The sequence below is a fragment of the Cryptomeria japonica genome, chromosome 4 (assembly GCF_030272615.1).
Source record: "Cryptomeria japonica chromosome 4, Sugi_1.0, whole genome shotgun sequence".
Classification (NCBI taxonomy): domain Eukaryota; kingdom Viridiplantae; phylum Streptophyta; class Pinopsida; order Cupressales; family Cupressaceae; genus Cryptomeria; species Cryptomeria japonica.
The window spans coordinates 590,185,364-590,198,125 of record NC_081408.1 but is presented as its reverse complement, the minus strand read 5'-3'; the positions used below and the strand labels follow the sequence as shown (position 1 = coordinate 590,198,125).

Genomic DNA, 12,762 nt, shown 5'->3' with positions numbered 1-12,762 from the left:
TATTTTGATCAAACTTGATTTTGATAAAGCTTACGATAGAATTCATTGGAGTTTTATTCTCAAAATGTTGCAATTGTTGGGCTTTGGACCTAAGTTTCAAGCTCATGTTCAAATGTTGTTCCAAGATGCCAATGCTCAAATTGTCTTTAATAATATATTGAGGGATCCTTTTCCATTACAAAGATCTATCCGACAGGACTACCCATTATTTCCATATCTTTATGTTCTTACAGTTGATGCCTTGGAATATATGCTCCAATATGCCAATAACATGAACCTGATTTCTGGAATATCCATTCCATATGATGTTGTTGTAACTAATTCACATTATGTTGATGACAGCTTATTATTTTTACAAAATTCTGAAAGGGATATATCTAATACTATGGAGATTTTGGAACTATATTGTGATGTTTCAGGGTCCAAACTTGCTTATGATAAAATTGAATGTTTAATGGTGCAATTCGGTCCTATGCCCCATTGGATTCCTCATGAATGGAAACAAATCAAGCATGGGGAAATTATGAGATACCTTGGCATTCCCTTCGGCATTGGTGTTTCCCTTTCTGATATGTGGAATTGGTTTCTTGATCAGGTACGAAATCATCTTTTTATTTGGGGAAACAAGTTCCTTTCCTTGGCTGGTAAAAAAGAGGTTGTTAATAAAATATTGCTTGCTTCACATGTTTATTATTCATCATGTTGGATGCCTTCTAAGAGGGGTATGATGATTTAACCAAAATTATTCATCAATTCCTTTGGGCTAAATGGGATGGTAAAAGGGGATTTGAATCTACATCATGGAGTCATTGTATTCAGCCCAAATGTAAAGTTGGTCTGGGATTAATTGATCCAAGGACACAAGGATTATGTTTGGCTGCTAAGTGGATTGTTAGAGTTGCCCATGGAAATGAACCGTAGAAATTACTCATACAGAACCGCATCAATTTTGCTTCTGTGAAAGGTAAATGGCAGCAAGTGGGGTAGTTGCATAAAGTTCTTCAGGCTCCCTTCTTTTCATTTAAGGCCTCTTTTACTCTTCAGTCCATATGGAAGTCTTGCCAACACGTTTGTCATCTTCTGGAATGGAAAGAAGACTCTCTCCAACATGGGTTTAGCTTTTCCACCTCATCTATTCGGTGGAAGAAACATATTCGTTATCAAAATCAACCTCTTGTCATTATGTTCCCCAAACATTCTTATTATTTGTTTAAAAAAGGTATTTGGACGGTTGGGGATCTTTGGGACTTTGGCATTTTGGAGTGGTTACCATGGCATATTGTTAAGGCTCACTTCAATTTGAATAATAGCTATAAAGCTTTTCTTATTTTTGTGCAATCCCTGGCTCCAACAAAGTTGTCTATAAAACTATGTACTCCCATTCAATGTAACTTCTTCAAAGATTGGCAATGGTTGTCTGCATATTCTTTTTTTGCTTTTCCTTTAAAGAAGGTTTACGTACAACTGATTCCGCATATGAATGTCAAATCTTGACTGAATTCTAAATGGAATTGTAGATTCACTGAAAAGGTTTGGTCTGAAATTTCTGCTCGGATTTGGAAATCTAAAGTTAGTGCAGATGAACAGTTGATCGCGTGGAATATTTTTGTTGGATTTTGCCAAGATCAAGGGCACAATGAAAAGCATAAAAGAGACAATAGAATGACAAGAACAAACTGTATTCTCATCAATATAAAAATGATCAACTGGATTAACCAATACAATGAAGAGAGGCCTGCTTATATAGGCAAGGCCATATGGATGTATGAGCACACAAATATGACATGTGGCTCAATGAGAAACAAGGGTAGGTAAGAAATACTAAGGGTAGGTAGGAGAAATAATATAATATTCCACAAGAGGTGGATGACCCACCGAATGTGGAGTGTAACAGCAAAATAAGACCACAAAAGGTGGAATTTCTCCTACAAGCTCTATCCCTAAGTGCACACTTCCCTAAGTGTCTCAATTTCAAATTACGATGAGATGCATTATCCTAAGTTAACTTAAGTAAGTGTAATAATATCCAAAATGAATATTTATTTACACCAACAATTTTACATTGCAAGTTGCCCATTGTGGACATGTTGAAATGTATGATGACCCAACCGGTCAATTGTCCATTTTGCCATAAGCAAGAAAGTATAAAACATATCTTTTGGAGTTGTCAATTTGTCAAAAAATAATGGAATTTTGTATTTAATGATTTACCTGCTATCTTTGATCATAAATTAAGATGGAAAGAAGCTCTTCTTAGGGTTGGCCTTCATTCGAATCCCATTAGGGATGGTGTCAGGCATGTTATTTTGTTGCACATTTGACGGAGCAGGTGTAAGGCTATCTTTGGTAGCCTCAATGATCATCAACGATTTGTTTTTCTAAAGCTTTACTCTGACATTTTTTACTGTCTTGCTGCTTTATTTTCTCAATTACAGGCTGAGGCTGAAAAGAACCTAAAGCTGGACTTTTTAATTTAAGGCATTAAATCTCAATTTATTCAGCTGGTTGATGACAAGAAGGTTGGCATACAATATAGTCTAAGATCAATTACATGACTAACTATGTTGTATGGCTATATTTGTGCATTTCTCATGTACTTGGGCTGCGTATACCAATGGTATTTTATTTGTCACATGGCTGGTCTATTTGGATTGTATTTCAAGCTGGTCTATTTGGACAACCTATATGTCATGTTGGTCTTTTTGTACAAACATTATAATGCTGTTGTAATTGCTACATAGTGCTGGTATGCTGTTGTAACTGCTGCTGATCTATTTTTGCAGTTTTTAACTGCATTCTTTTTATGTATTTTGCATTCATTCAATAAATAAAAAAACTATACAGCAGTATAGATATTGCATTAAATCTCCAATACAAATGATGATTGGGTTCAATTTTTTGTCGTAGGAATGACTAGTGTATTTAAATCGAATCAAATATATAGAGTTTTGAAAAATAAAATTATAATCAATTTCATACGCATCAATATTATTAATGAAAGAATAAATATATTATTTTATATAAAGGAAAATTAATTTTTTATCCACTATTTTGAATATAAAAATTAATTTTCTATCCATTATTAAGAATAAAGAAAGAGATATTTTAATAATTCTATAAAATATCAAATAAATATGAATTATAGAAATAATTCTAGATGTTGATTGGTTCATTAATTGTCAAACCTGTGTAACACTTTCTATTGACTTTATCGTTACCACCATATACGCAAAGTCCGATCTTTATCGTTTTTGTCCTTGTCAAGGAAAGGCTAAATTTATGATTAGACGGTGACATATAATTACGTATGGTATACGATAACTCTAGAGTAACATTGTAACTTCCCTGCATACAACATCTCCATCTTCAAAATAAACAATAGATTTCTTTTTAAAAGATGGCTTAAATTCACTTTTTAACCCTGGTTAGGGATACCTAGATAATAATTTGATATAGGTTATAGCATGTACTGTAATAAACATCATTCAACAGGGAAAAGAAAGAGATACATTCTTCCAGCAATATGTCAATTTAGACCATATAGAGAGAGCAAATTCTATGTAATTTGTATTATATATGGATTGAACAAAATAAATTGAGTTCATTTCTTGGTACATGAAAGATTTATTTTTGTTATCAATATTTTTTATATTAAATGTATATTAAAATAAAATTCATGAGTTTTACATTTTGTAGATTTTTGAGGGGCTTAAAAAATATTTATGTATAGTTTTTAGATTTAGATATATATATTATTTTGTATATGGTTCATTCATTGGTTTTTGTTTGCTTTCTTTGGTATACATTGTTATGTATACAATTTTGATATTTTATTTCTTTTTTCCTTTTCTTATATTTCTTTTACCCTCCTTTCTTCCCCTCTTTTTTTAGTTGGCTTAGTCTGTAATTTTAGCCACTTTCATTCTTATGTTGCTCTCTTTCATCGTGATGATGGATCACAGAGTGATCTGAAACGTTGATGCAAACAAATAAAACACAATCATACCCAGAAACAACAACTATCCATGTTCTTCTAATTTTATGATGAACTTCAACAATATAATTCATATTTTAGAAAAAATATTCAATGAAATTATATATGTTGTAAAAGCGGAAACATAAATTCACAATATTAAATGATATTACAACATTAATTAGTTGCAAAGATATAATTGACAAGATAAAATAAAATAACATACAAGGGGGTGTGCACCAAGATGGGGGACCAAAAATGACCACTCAATGTCATAACCCTAAAATTTGCTCTATTTTTAAAATATTATTCTACATTCATTTAGATATCATCTATATATATATATATATATATATATAACACTTATTTGAATAATCATATTAAAATGCATGTATAATTTTTTTAGTGTCATTTTTTATCCACTCATTAAAATTTGAAATGAATTACATTTTTTATATTCTAAACTTCATTCTATACATATTAAACACAATTAATTTTCAATCAGGTTACTCAATATTAAGAAAGGGGAACACTCAACTTTCTATTTTGTAAGAATGTCTACTTTGAAAAATAGTTAGAAATCATATGTACATTAAAAATTTAGTTAACTTTCTATTTAATGAATATGTAAAATACTTTAAAAAATAAACATTTTATCTAGAACCTACCTAACATTATGTTATATTTTTCTAAAAAATAAAACTACTTTGTGTGCTCTCTTTAAACATAAATGTCTTGATCTACTTATTCAAGATTATTTTTATTGATTTAAAAAAATCCCTTTAATACCCAATTTTATCTCATTCTTATACATAAACCCAAATATTTAAATAAGAACAATACAAACATTATATTTATTTTATTATCACATTTAAAAGTAATTTTTCACTGAAGATGTGTCTCCAAAATGTTCACTTAGTGATTAAATGGCTTATAATTCCTTAATCCCTGCAAGAGCTTTTTTCTGTGTGAATTGAAGAAACGGGATGAGTAGGAATACCTTTTCAATTCCGTTTGCAAATAAATCTAAAATTGGTGGAAAATAGTTGGTCTTGATTAGTGGTATACAACGGGTGGTTTGTCGCTATTGATTTTATAGCCACTTTTTCTCAATAACCATGTTTACTTTAGTTCAAATGCCCATTTAAATGAACTCGCATGCCCTTGATTCTATCGTTCCTTTATTGTAGGTGGCCCTTTATTTTTGTTGCAGGGTTTTATTGCAAGCCTATACAGTTATTTTACCTTTCCAATACAAAAACATGCATGAACCTCAGACTGAAGGCTATTTATTTTACCAAAATTGTCCAAATCACAATATATATCCCCTATTTCATAGAATTTAAATTTCAACAAATGACATAATAAAAAATATAATAAATTTGAATTTGCATTTTTTTTTTTTAATTATTGTGAATCCAATAAAATTTAATTGCAATCAAATTAAAATATAAATTCATTCTAGAATTCTCGGAATGCATATACACCATCTCATATAACATTCATTTATGAAGTTCCTCTACACAATTTTCCAAACCTAAAAGGTGCAAGAAAATTGTAACTCAAGAGTGCCCTATAAAATATTTTTGATAGGACATTTATAAGGCTTTATTGAACATCATCTTTGATATCTCATACCAACCTTCTACTCACATAGAAAGGTGTATTGCTACTCTTTATAGTTGTGCATTTTCCTTGTTTTTAACTCCATGACATGCTTATTACTAAGATATATTATTTTTCTACAATCCATAGTAGTTCTTTATGTTTTTTCTGGATTTGATTGTATGTGTTCAAATCCAAAAATAACAAAAAACCACTCATTACTTTTTTTTCCAATTTAAGGCAATAAAACTTACTCAAATATGATATTTTGCCCTTAAATATGTAAGAGAGAGGGGCCAATAGCCTTGCGAACTAACTTTGCAAGCACGTAGTGGATACATGGAATTTCATAATGCCCTTATTTGTTAAGAAATGTGATGTGGCCTCTTATTTATCTAGAAGTAAAGTTTTAAGGTGTTACTTGTTATATAACTTATCACATCAACACCCCTATATAAATATCCTTAAAATACATTTTTAGGGATTCAACCAAAACCAAATCACGAAATCCTTAGAATTTGAACAAAAAATATCATTTGTTCTTAGAACAATACCATATGAACTTATATTTTCCGCTCCGAACGACAGATAAATCAATCCCATTCCAATGGCTAGATACACAACATAAATGATCACAATACATTTTAGCAGCTGTAGAATTTGTTATCTCTATTCTTTATATCCTAAACAAATGACCCAATAGATGATGTTCCAAGGTCTCTAATATTCCATCTAATATTATGACCCTAATATCATACAATCCTAAGTATAATAAGTTAATCACTTATGGAATTCTTAACCTTAATATTAGTTTTATTTAGTACCTTAAATACTCTTAATTAGGATGAAGGATATGTCCCTACTTAGTTAAGCTTATAAATAAAGGTGGAGATGTTTCTTTGAAAACATGATAATATCAAATATTGAATGATTATTGGAGGTCACCCTCTCAAATTGGTGTACTATTTTTTTTTAATATCTATTTTTAAGGAATATCATAACAAATGGTGTTAGAGCTATGATTTGGGTCAACATTTTTCAATTCCACAATAACTTCTCAGCTAGCATGAATTTGGATTTGACTGTTTTGTGGTTTGAGGTATGTATTAGATGATATCTTTAAAAAAATCGACATTGGAGGTACATGCATCACATATTAGTTATTTATCTTAGGATAAACAAGTTAGCCCTCTCTCTTACATATTTATGGGCAAAATATCATATTTGAATAAGTTTTATTGCCTAAAATTGGTGAAAAAAGTAATGAGTATTTTTGTGTTATATTTGGATTCGAACACATACAATCAATAACAAAATAATTGAGTACAACCTGAGTTGGCCTAGTGGTGGAGAACTTGTGCTCTTGAAAGAGAGGTCACAAGTTCGAATCCCACAAGGGGGTAAGGTATGTACGCCTCGTTTGTAGTGCAGTTAGGTACCTCTTGCAAGGGGTACGAGGTAGTCCCATAAGACTCTAACCCATCTATAGACCCATACATAGATCGCTGGCATCATGGACTATAAAGACACTTTACTTTACTTTACTTTATCTCCTCAACGAGAAGTGGGGAAAATATAAAAATATATATGATGGCATTGTGATATAAAATCATCTAGGGGACATAAATGTGGCAGTACAATGAGAAGAGATGAATGATTATTAAGAATGATTAATGGTATCCAGCGTTATCCTCACCAAAAGCTTCACCACCGACTCCAACGACTTCCTCACCTCCCGCAGAAGGCCAAACTCCAACAACTTCTGAAGCTCCAATAGAAAGGCAGACTCCAACAACTTCCGCACCTCCCACAGCAGGCCACACCCAATCAAAGAGTAAGCACAGCCACCCCCTTAAATATTTGTTGGATTATATCTTGGATATCTTTATATTAAAAGAGGCTACACTGCAGAGAAGCACTTAAAAGTACCCATTATTTTGGGAGTTGTGGGAGGCTTGATTCTGCTGTTAGTTACTTGTCTAATTGCAATGAGAAAAAGAATAAGATCTGTCATATTTGGGGACCAGTTATTCTGGTTGCCCGCAATGAAGGTATGCCAATTTTTATCTCTGTGTTTAATTTTCTTCTGTGTCCGTTCTAATTTTACAATAAATTTTCTAAGCTTTTCCAGTTTTCTTTCCTATACAGAAAGGCATGGATATTCTGCCGAATCGGGGTTACTAATGCACAAGTGTCAACATTTTATCATGAGCTTAGAGGCATTGGCAGAAGCAACACAAAGTTTTTATGAAAAAAACAAGCTTGGATAGGGAGGCTTTGGAAGTGTATACAAGGTGGGTCTATATTGTATCCTTGAACTGAATTAACACTCCAGTCATAGATCAATTGGGCTATTTCGGGGAAATTTCTTAAGGGGTTTGAGGCCCTCTGATTCTGCTTTGCTCTTTCAGGGAACAACCAGAGACCGAAAGGAAATAGCAGTTAAAAACTTGTCTGCAAGATCTACCCAAGGCAAAAAAGAATTTATGAATGAAGTGAAGCTCATGGCCAATGTTCAGCACCGAAATCTCGTGAAGCTGTTTGGATGTTGCGCTGAGGGAGATGAAAGATTGCTTATTTATGAATATTTTCCCATTAAGAGCTTGGACACTTTTCTCTTTGGTAAGTTACATTCTCTCAATTCATTATATATGATATTTTGCAGACTTCTTGACGAGTGATAAATCGAATTGGGGTTACACATCCAGAAAAGCGCAGACAGCTAAATTGGCAACAACGCTATAACCTGATAACTTGAATTGCTCGAGGTCTTCTTTATCTTCATGAAGATTCACAGATGAAAATCATTCACGGAGATATCAAAGCAAACAATATTTTACTTGACGACAAACTCAATGCTAAAATAGCAGACTTTGGTTTAGCCAGACTTTTCCCTGAAGACGAGACCCAAATCCAAACAAGAATTGCAGGGACATTGTAAGGACCCCAGTGATGATATCTGTTTGCTTCTGGTTTCAGATTGAAAGTGGTTAATCTCTTTTTATTTTTGGTGAGCGGGGTTTTGTTTGTGGGACAGCGGTTACATGGCTCCAGAGTATGCAATGCGAGGAAGTCTGTCAGTTAAGGCCGACGTCTATAGCTTTGGCGTGCTAGTGCTTGAGATTGTGAGCGGAAGGAAAAACACAGATCTCAATCATCCCCAGGAAATGCAAAATCTGTTGGAATGGGTACCAAATCGAATTTTCCACTATAAGTTTGTATTCAATAGTGGTTTCAATTCCAGACACCAAACTTAAAACGGATTGATGTGTTGTGATTTGTGATGTCGTATGCAGGCATGGAGACTGTATACAGGAGGAAATGTGATAACTATGGTTGAGTCAACAATAAGAGAGAGTTGCCCACAGGAGCTGGTGGTACGATGAATTCATGTGGCGCTTTTGTGTGTACAAGCTGATGCGACAGTTCGTCCAGCTATGTCCAATGTTATTCTCATGATATCGAGCAATTCCGTGACATTGCCAGTTCCAACAAAACCAGCGGATTTGAGTGCCTCGGATTCAAGTAAAGGACTAGGATTACAAAAGCATGAAAAGGGCACACCCACATTTACACAGTCGCAGACGTCTGAAACGAGTGCTTCATCTGCCTTGGTCGTTCCATCTGTAAATGAGACCTCCATTACTGATGTGGACCGAGGTAAGGGAGGTATTGACATTTAGATTATGACGGTGGTTAGATTTATTTGTAGAGGGATAGGATCTGTAGGTACTTGAGCATTCATGTCTTTTAAATCTCTTTTAATTTTTTTATGCTAGTCTATTTTTGTAAATCTCTTAGGTTAGAGGGTCACATCAAGCATGTCATGGGGTGTTTATAAAGATCTATAAAAATATGTTATATTCATAATTGTACATAAAGTTATGTTTTATTGGTGCACTGATGTGAAATCTTATGATTTGTTGCTTTTTAGATTGAGAGAGACATTTCATTTAATTATGGGTGTTCATGATAAACACTAACAACTTTAAAATCAGAACTACTCATACTAGGGGAAAGGACTCAATAGTTGAGCGCATTCCAATTCTTGTGATAGAAGTTGTTGATTTAATACCTCATACTTGTTGATTTAATGTCCAACCTTTGTATAACATTGCACCAATAGTTGTATGATAAATACCAATAATTGAATGAAATATACCATTTGTTGGGAAAAGTGTATACCTGGAAATGTGGTATCAGTCTGCAAGAGGAGAAAACGTCTCAAACACACATGAAACATTGCATTAGAGGTTAGAAATCCAAACAAAGCAAGTTAATAGATCTAAACTCTTAAAATCGTTCCATGTTCCTCTATCTCCAAAGATCTTCAAGATTCAAGGTGGCTCTCAGCTTGGAAGAGCACTTGATTCTTTAAGATGACAACCTAAATAACGAGATTTATGATTCTAAAATCTAAATGGAATGCAACCAAGATCCTAGTGATGATTTAGATATGAAACTAGATGATGATATGATGCAAGATATTGATATGAAGCTTAAACTAGTATGAAAATGATAATAACATAAAGCTAACATGATACGAGATTAACATGATATATCTAAGATTATAATGCTATCAAAATGATTTAAAATTCTATTCTATCAAAGAGAGATAATATGCTTAATGTTATGAGACTATAAGTTTGATGCACAAAGACTTGATTGTTTTGAAGAATGAATGGGCTCTATTTATAGGGAAAATAAGGCAATGGATGGTTGAGATTGGATGATCTTATCAAGGGCCGATTGAAATTTAATCAATCCATGTTTACAATTCTTGCCAATGAAACGGTGACAATTGTCAATATAAGACTGCTTGAGAGGAGATGTAAGAAATATTAAATGCTTGAGAAGACCTCATGGTTACCTTAGGAGGTAAGGTTAAGGTTAGGTTAAGGTTATCCATTGGATAAAGCTTTTACCCAAGGGGTAAACTCTTGTGCAAAGGTTAAAGGAATAACCAAGGGTAAAGCCATGAGTGCCTAATGAGTCCCCTGGGTTAGATGAAGGTTGAGTTAGGCAAAAAGTCTCTAACCATGCCAAAAGGGTGAGTTAACCATTAATAATTTGGAAGACTTTGGAGACAAATTTGTAAGAGTCCTTCCAAATTTGGGGGAACTCAACAAGTTAGTTTGTTGAAGACATAAAGGTTTTATTGTTTTTGGAAGACTTTCCTCCAAATTTGAGAAGTGACATCCTCAAATTTAGGGAAAATGAATGATTGAAGGGTTTAGGCTAATTGATTAGGATTAGATGGGTTCTAGAAGAATTTAGAAAGGGAGTTTAGGAGGCAAGTGGGAGATGTAAGATTTTGCAAGTGGGGGAATTTTTAAATAAATTTAGATTTATTTAAATGCAAATGAGATTTTAATTAAATGTAGATTTAATTAAAATGTGAAAGGGGATAAATTGATATCTTTAAATGTGAATTTAATTAAAATGGCTAGAGGTGGGGTATTTAATTAAATGTGAATTTAATTAAATGGCTTAGACAAAAGAATGCTATATTAATTAATTGGAAGAATTAAAAATAATTAAATGATTAAAATTCACTTAATTCATTGTGCAACTTTTAGGTGTCTACATTTTTCCCCTCTTTGAGTTAACATGTGACCACATGTTGATTCAAAGAAAATTTGTTGAATATGCTGTCAAAATTTGATTGATATGATGTCGTGGATGTGAAAAATTGATTTGATATGAAAAGTTGATATGATGCCCCAGATTTGATGAATGATATTGATGATGCCCCAGATATGAAGAATTGATTTGATATGAAATTGATGTCGATATTTAAAACTGATATGAAATTGATGTCGAAATTTGATATAATTATGCCCCCTCGAGAGATTGTTCGTGCACAAAAGGCATGAACGATCTCTCGAAAGAAGAAGAATGTTTTTTGAAAGATAGAAGAGTGGATAGTGATTACATGCATGGGTTTGATAAGATTGATTAGATTGATTGCATTGAGATCAAGTTTGGTTTCAGGTATGACACCTCCTGTATAAGACATGGATGATTGAGCATCTGGTTTCAAGAATGATACTGCCTGTATAAGATGTGGATGATCAAGCATCTAGTTTCAGGAATGATACCGCCTGTATAAGACATGGATGATCGAGCGTCTGGTTTCAGAAACGATATATCCTATATAAGAGCTGATCAAAACGTCTAGTTTCAAGAATAATATATCCTGTATAAGAGCTTATCAAAACATTTGGTTTCAGGAACGATATATCCTACATAAGAGCTTATCAAATCATCTGGTTTCAGGAAAGATACATCCTGTATAAGACATGATAGAAGATAGTTTGGAAGAATGATGAAGATATGAAAGTGAAAAAAGATTCCATGATGATGCGATAGATATGCATGGGAGGGATGCAATGATGAATGATATGCATTTTGTTTCGATATGAGATTCTATGAGGATGACGTGGTGCTTAGATAAATGCTCTTGATTTCGATTATGACGTGAATGCATGATTTATGATGAGATGAGTGAAAATGTGATGATGTATGGCATTGATTTATGAGATGTGAGATGTATCTTGAAAATGAGGTGTATGATAATGATAATGATGTGCAACTAAATACAAGATTAAAAATGATGTGCAACCTAATGCAAGATTAAGATGATCATGATGTGCAGCTAATGCAAAGCTTAATATACATTCTCGTTCTCAAATTTGTTGACATCTATTATGATCAAAGTGCCAGTGCTTCCTTTGTTTTCATCATCGAGCCTTGATTTGTTGAAAGTTGATACAAGCATCATGGTATAATTAAACCATAACAACCTAAGTATAACTTACATAGATTTTGATATTGCAAGACGACACAAGCATCGAGGTATAATTGAACCAAGACAGCCTGAGTGTTGCTTGCGTAAACAGACAAGAGTTAACCTTTGTCCCATACAAATCCGAAATGTCCTCAGCGATATGCCACCTAATTGCTTCATAGGACAAATTTGCATGATAAAAGACTTCACTCACAGATAGCAGACAAATAAAACATCACATTCCTTCCTTGCTTCTCTAGTCGTTGAGACATCCTTGAGTCACTTAGGAGATATGATAAGCAAAAATTAACAACGATAAGTAAGCATGCATGATATTTGGAATGTATTCTTGTCAAATAAAACATCTTGTAAATAGATCTTTGTTTAGTTCTAG

At 33.0% G+C, this 12,762-nt stretch overlaps 1 pseudogene; it reads left to right on the top strand.

Moving 5' to 3' along the window:
- The first annotated feature begins 7,265 nt into the window (after nucleotides 1-7,265).
- On the top strand, nucleotides 7,266-9,406 carry LOC131058542 (cysteine-rich receptor-like protein kinase 43; annotated as a pseudogene).
- The last annotated feature ends 3,356 nt before the right edge of the window (nucleotides 9,407-12,762 follow it).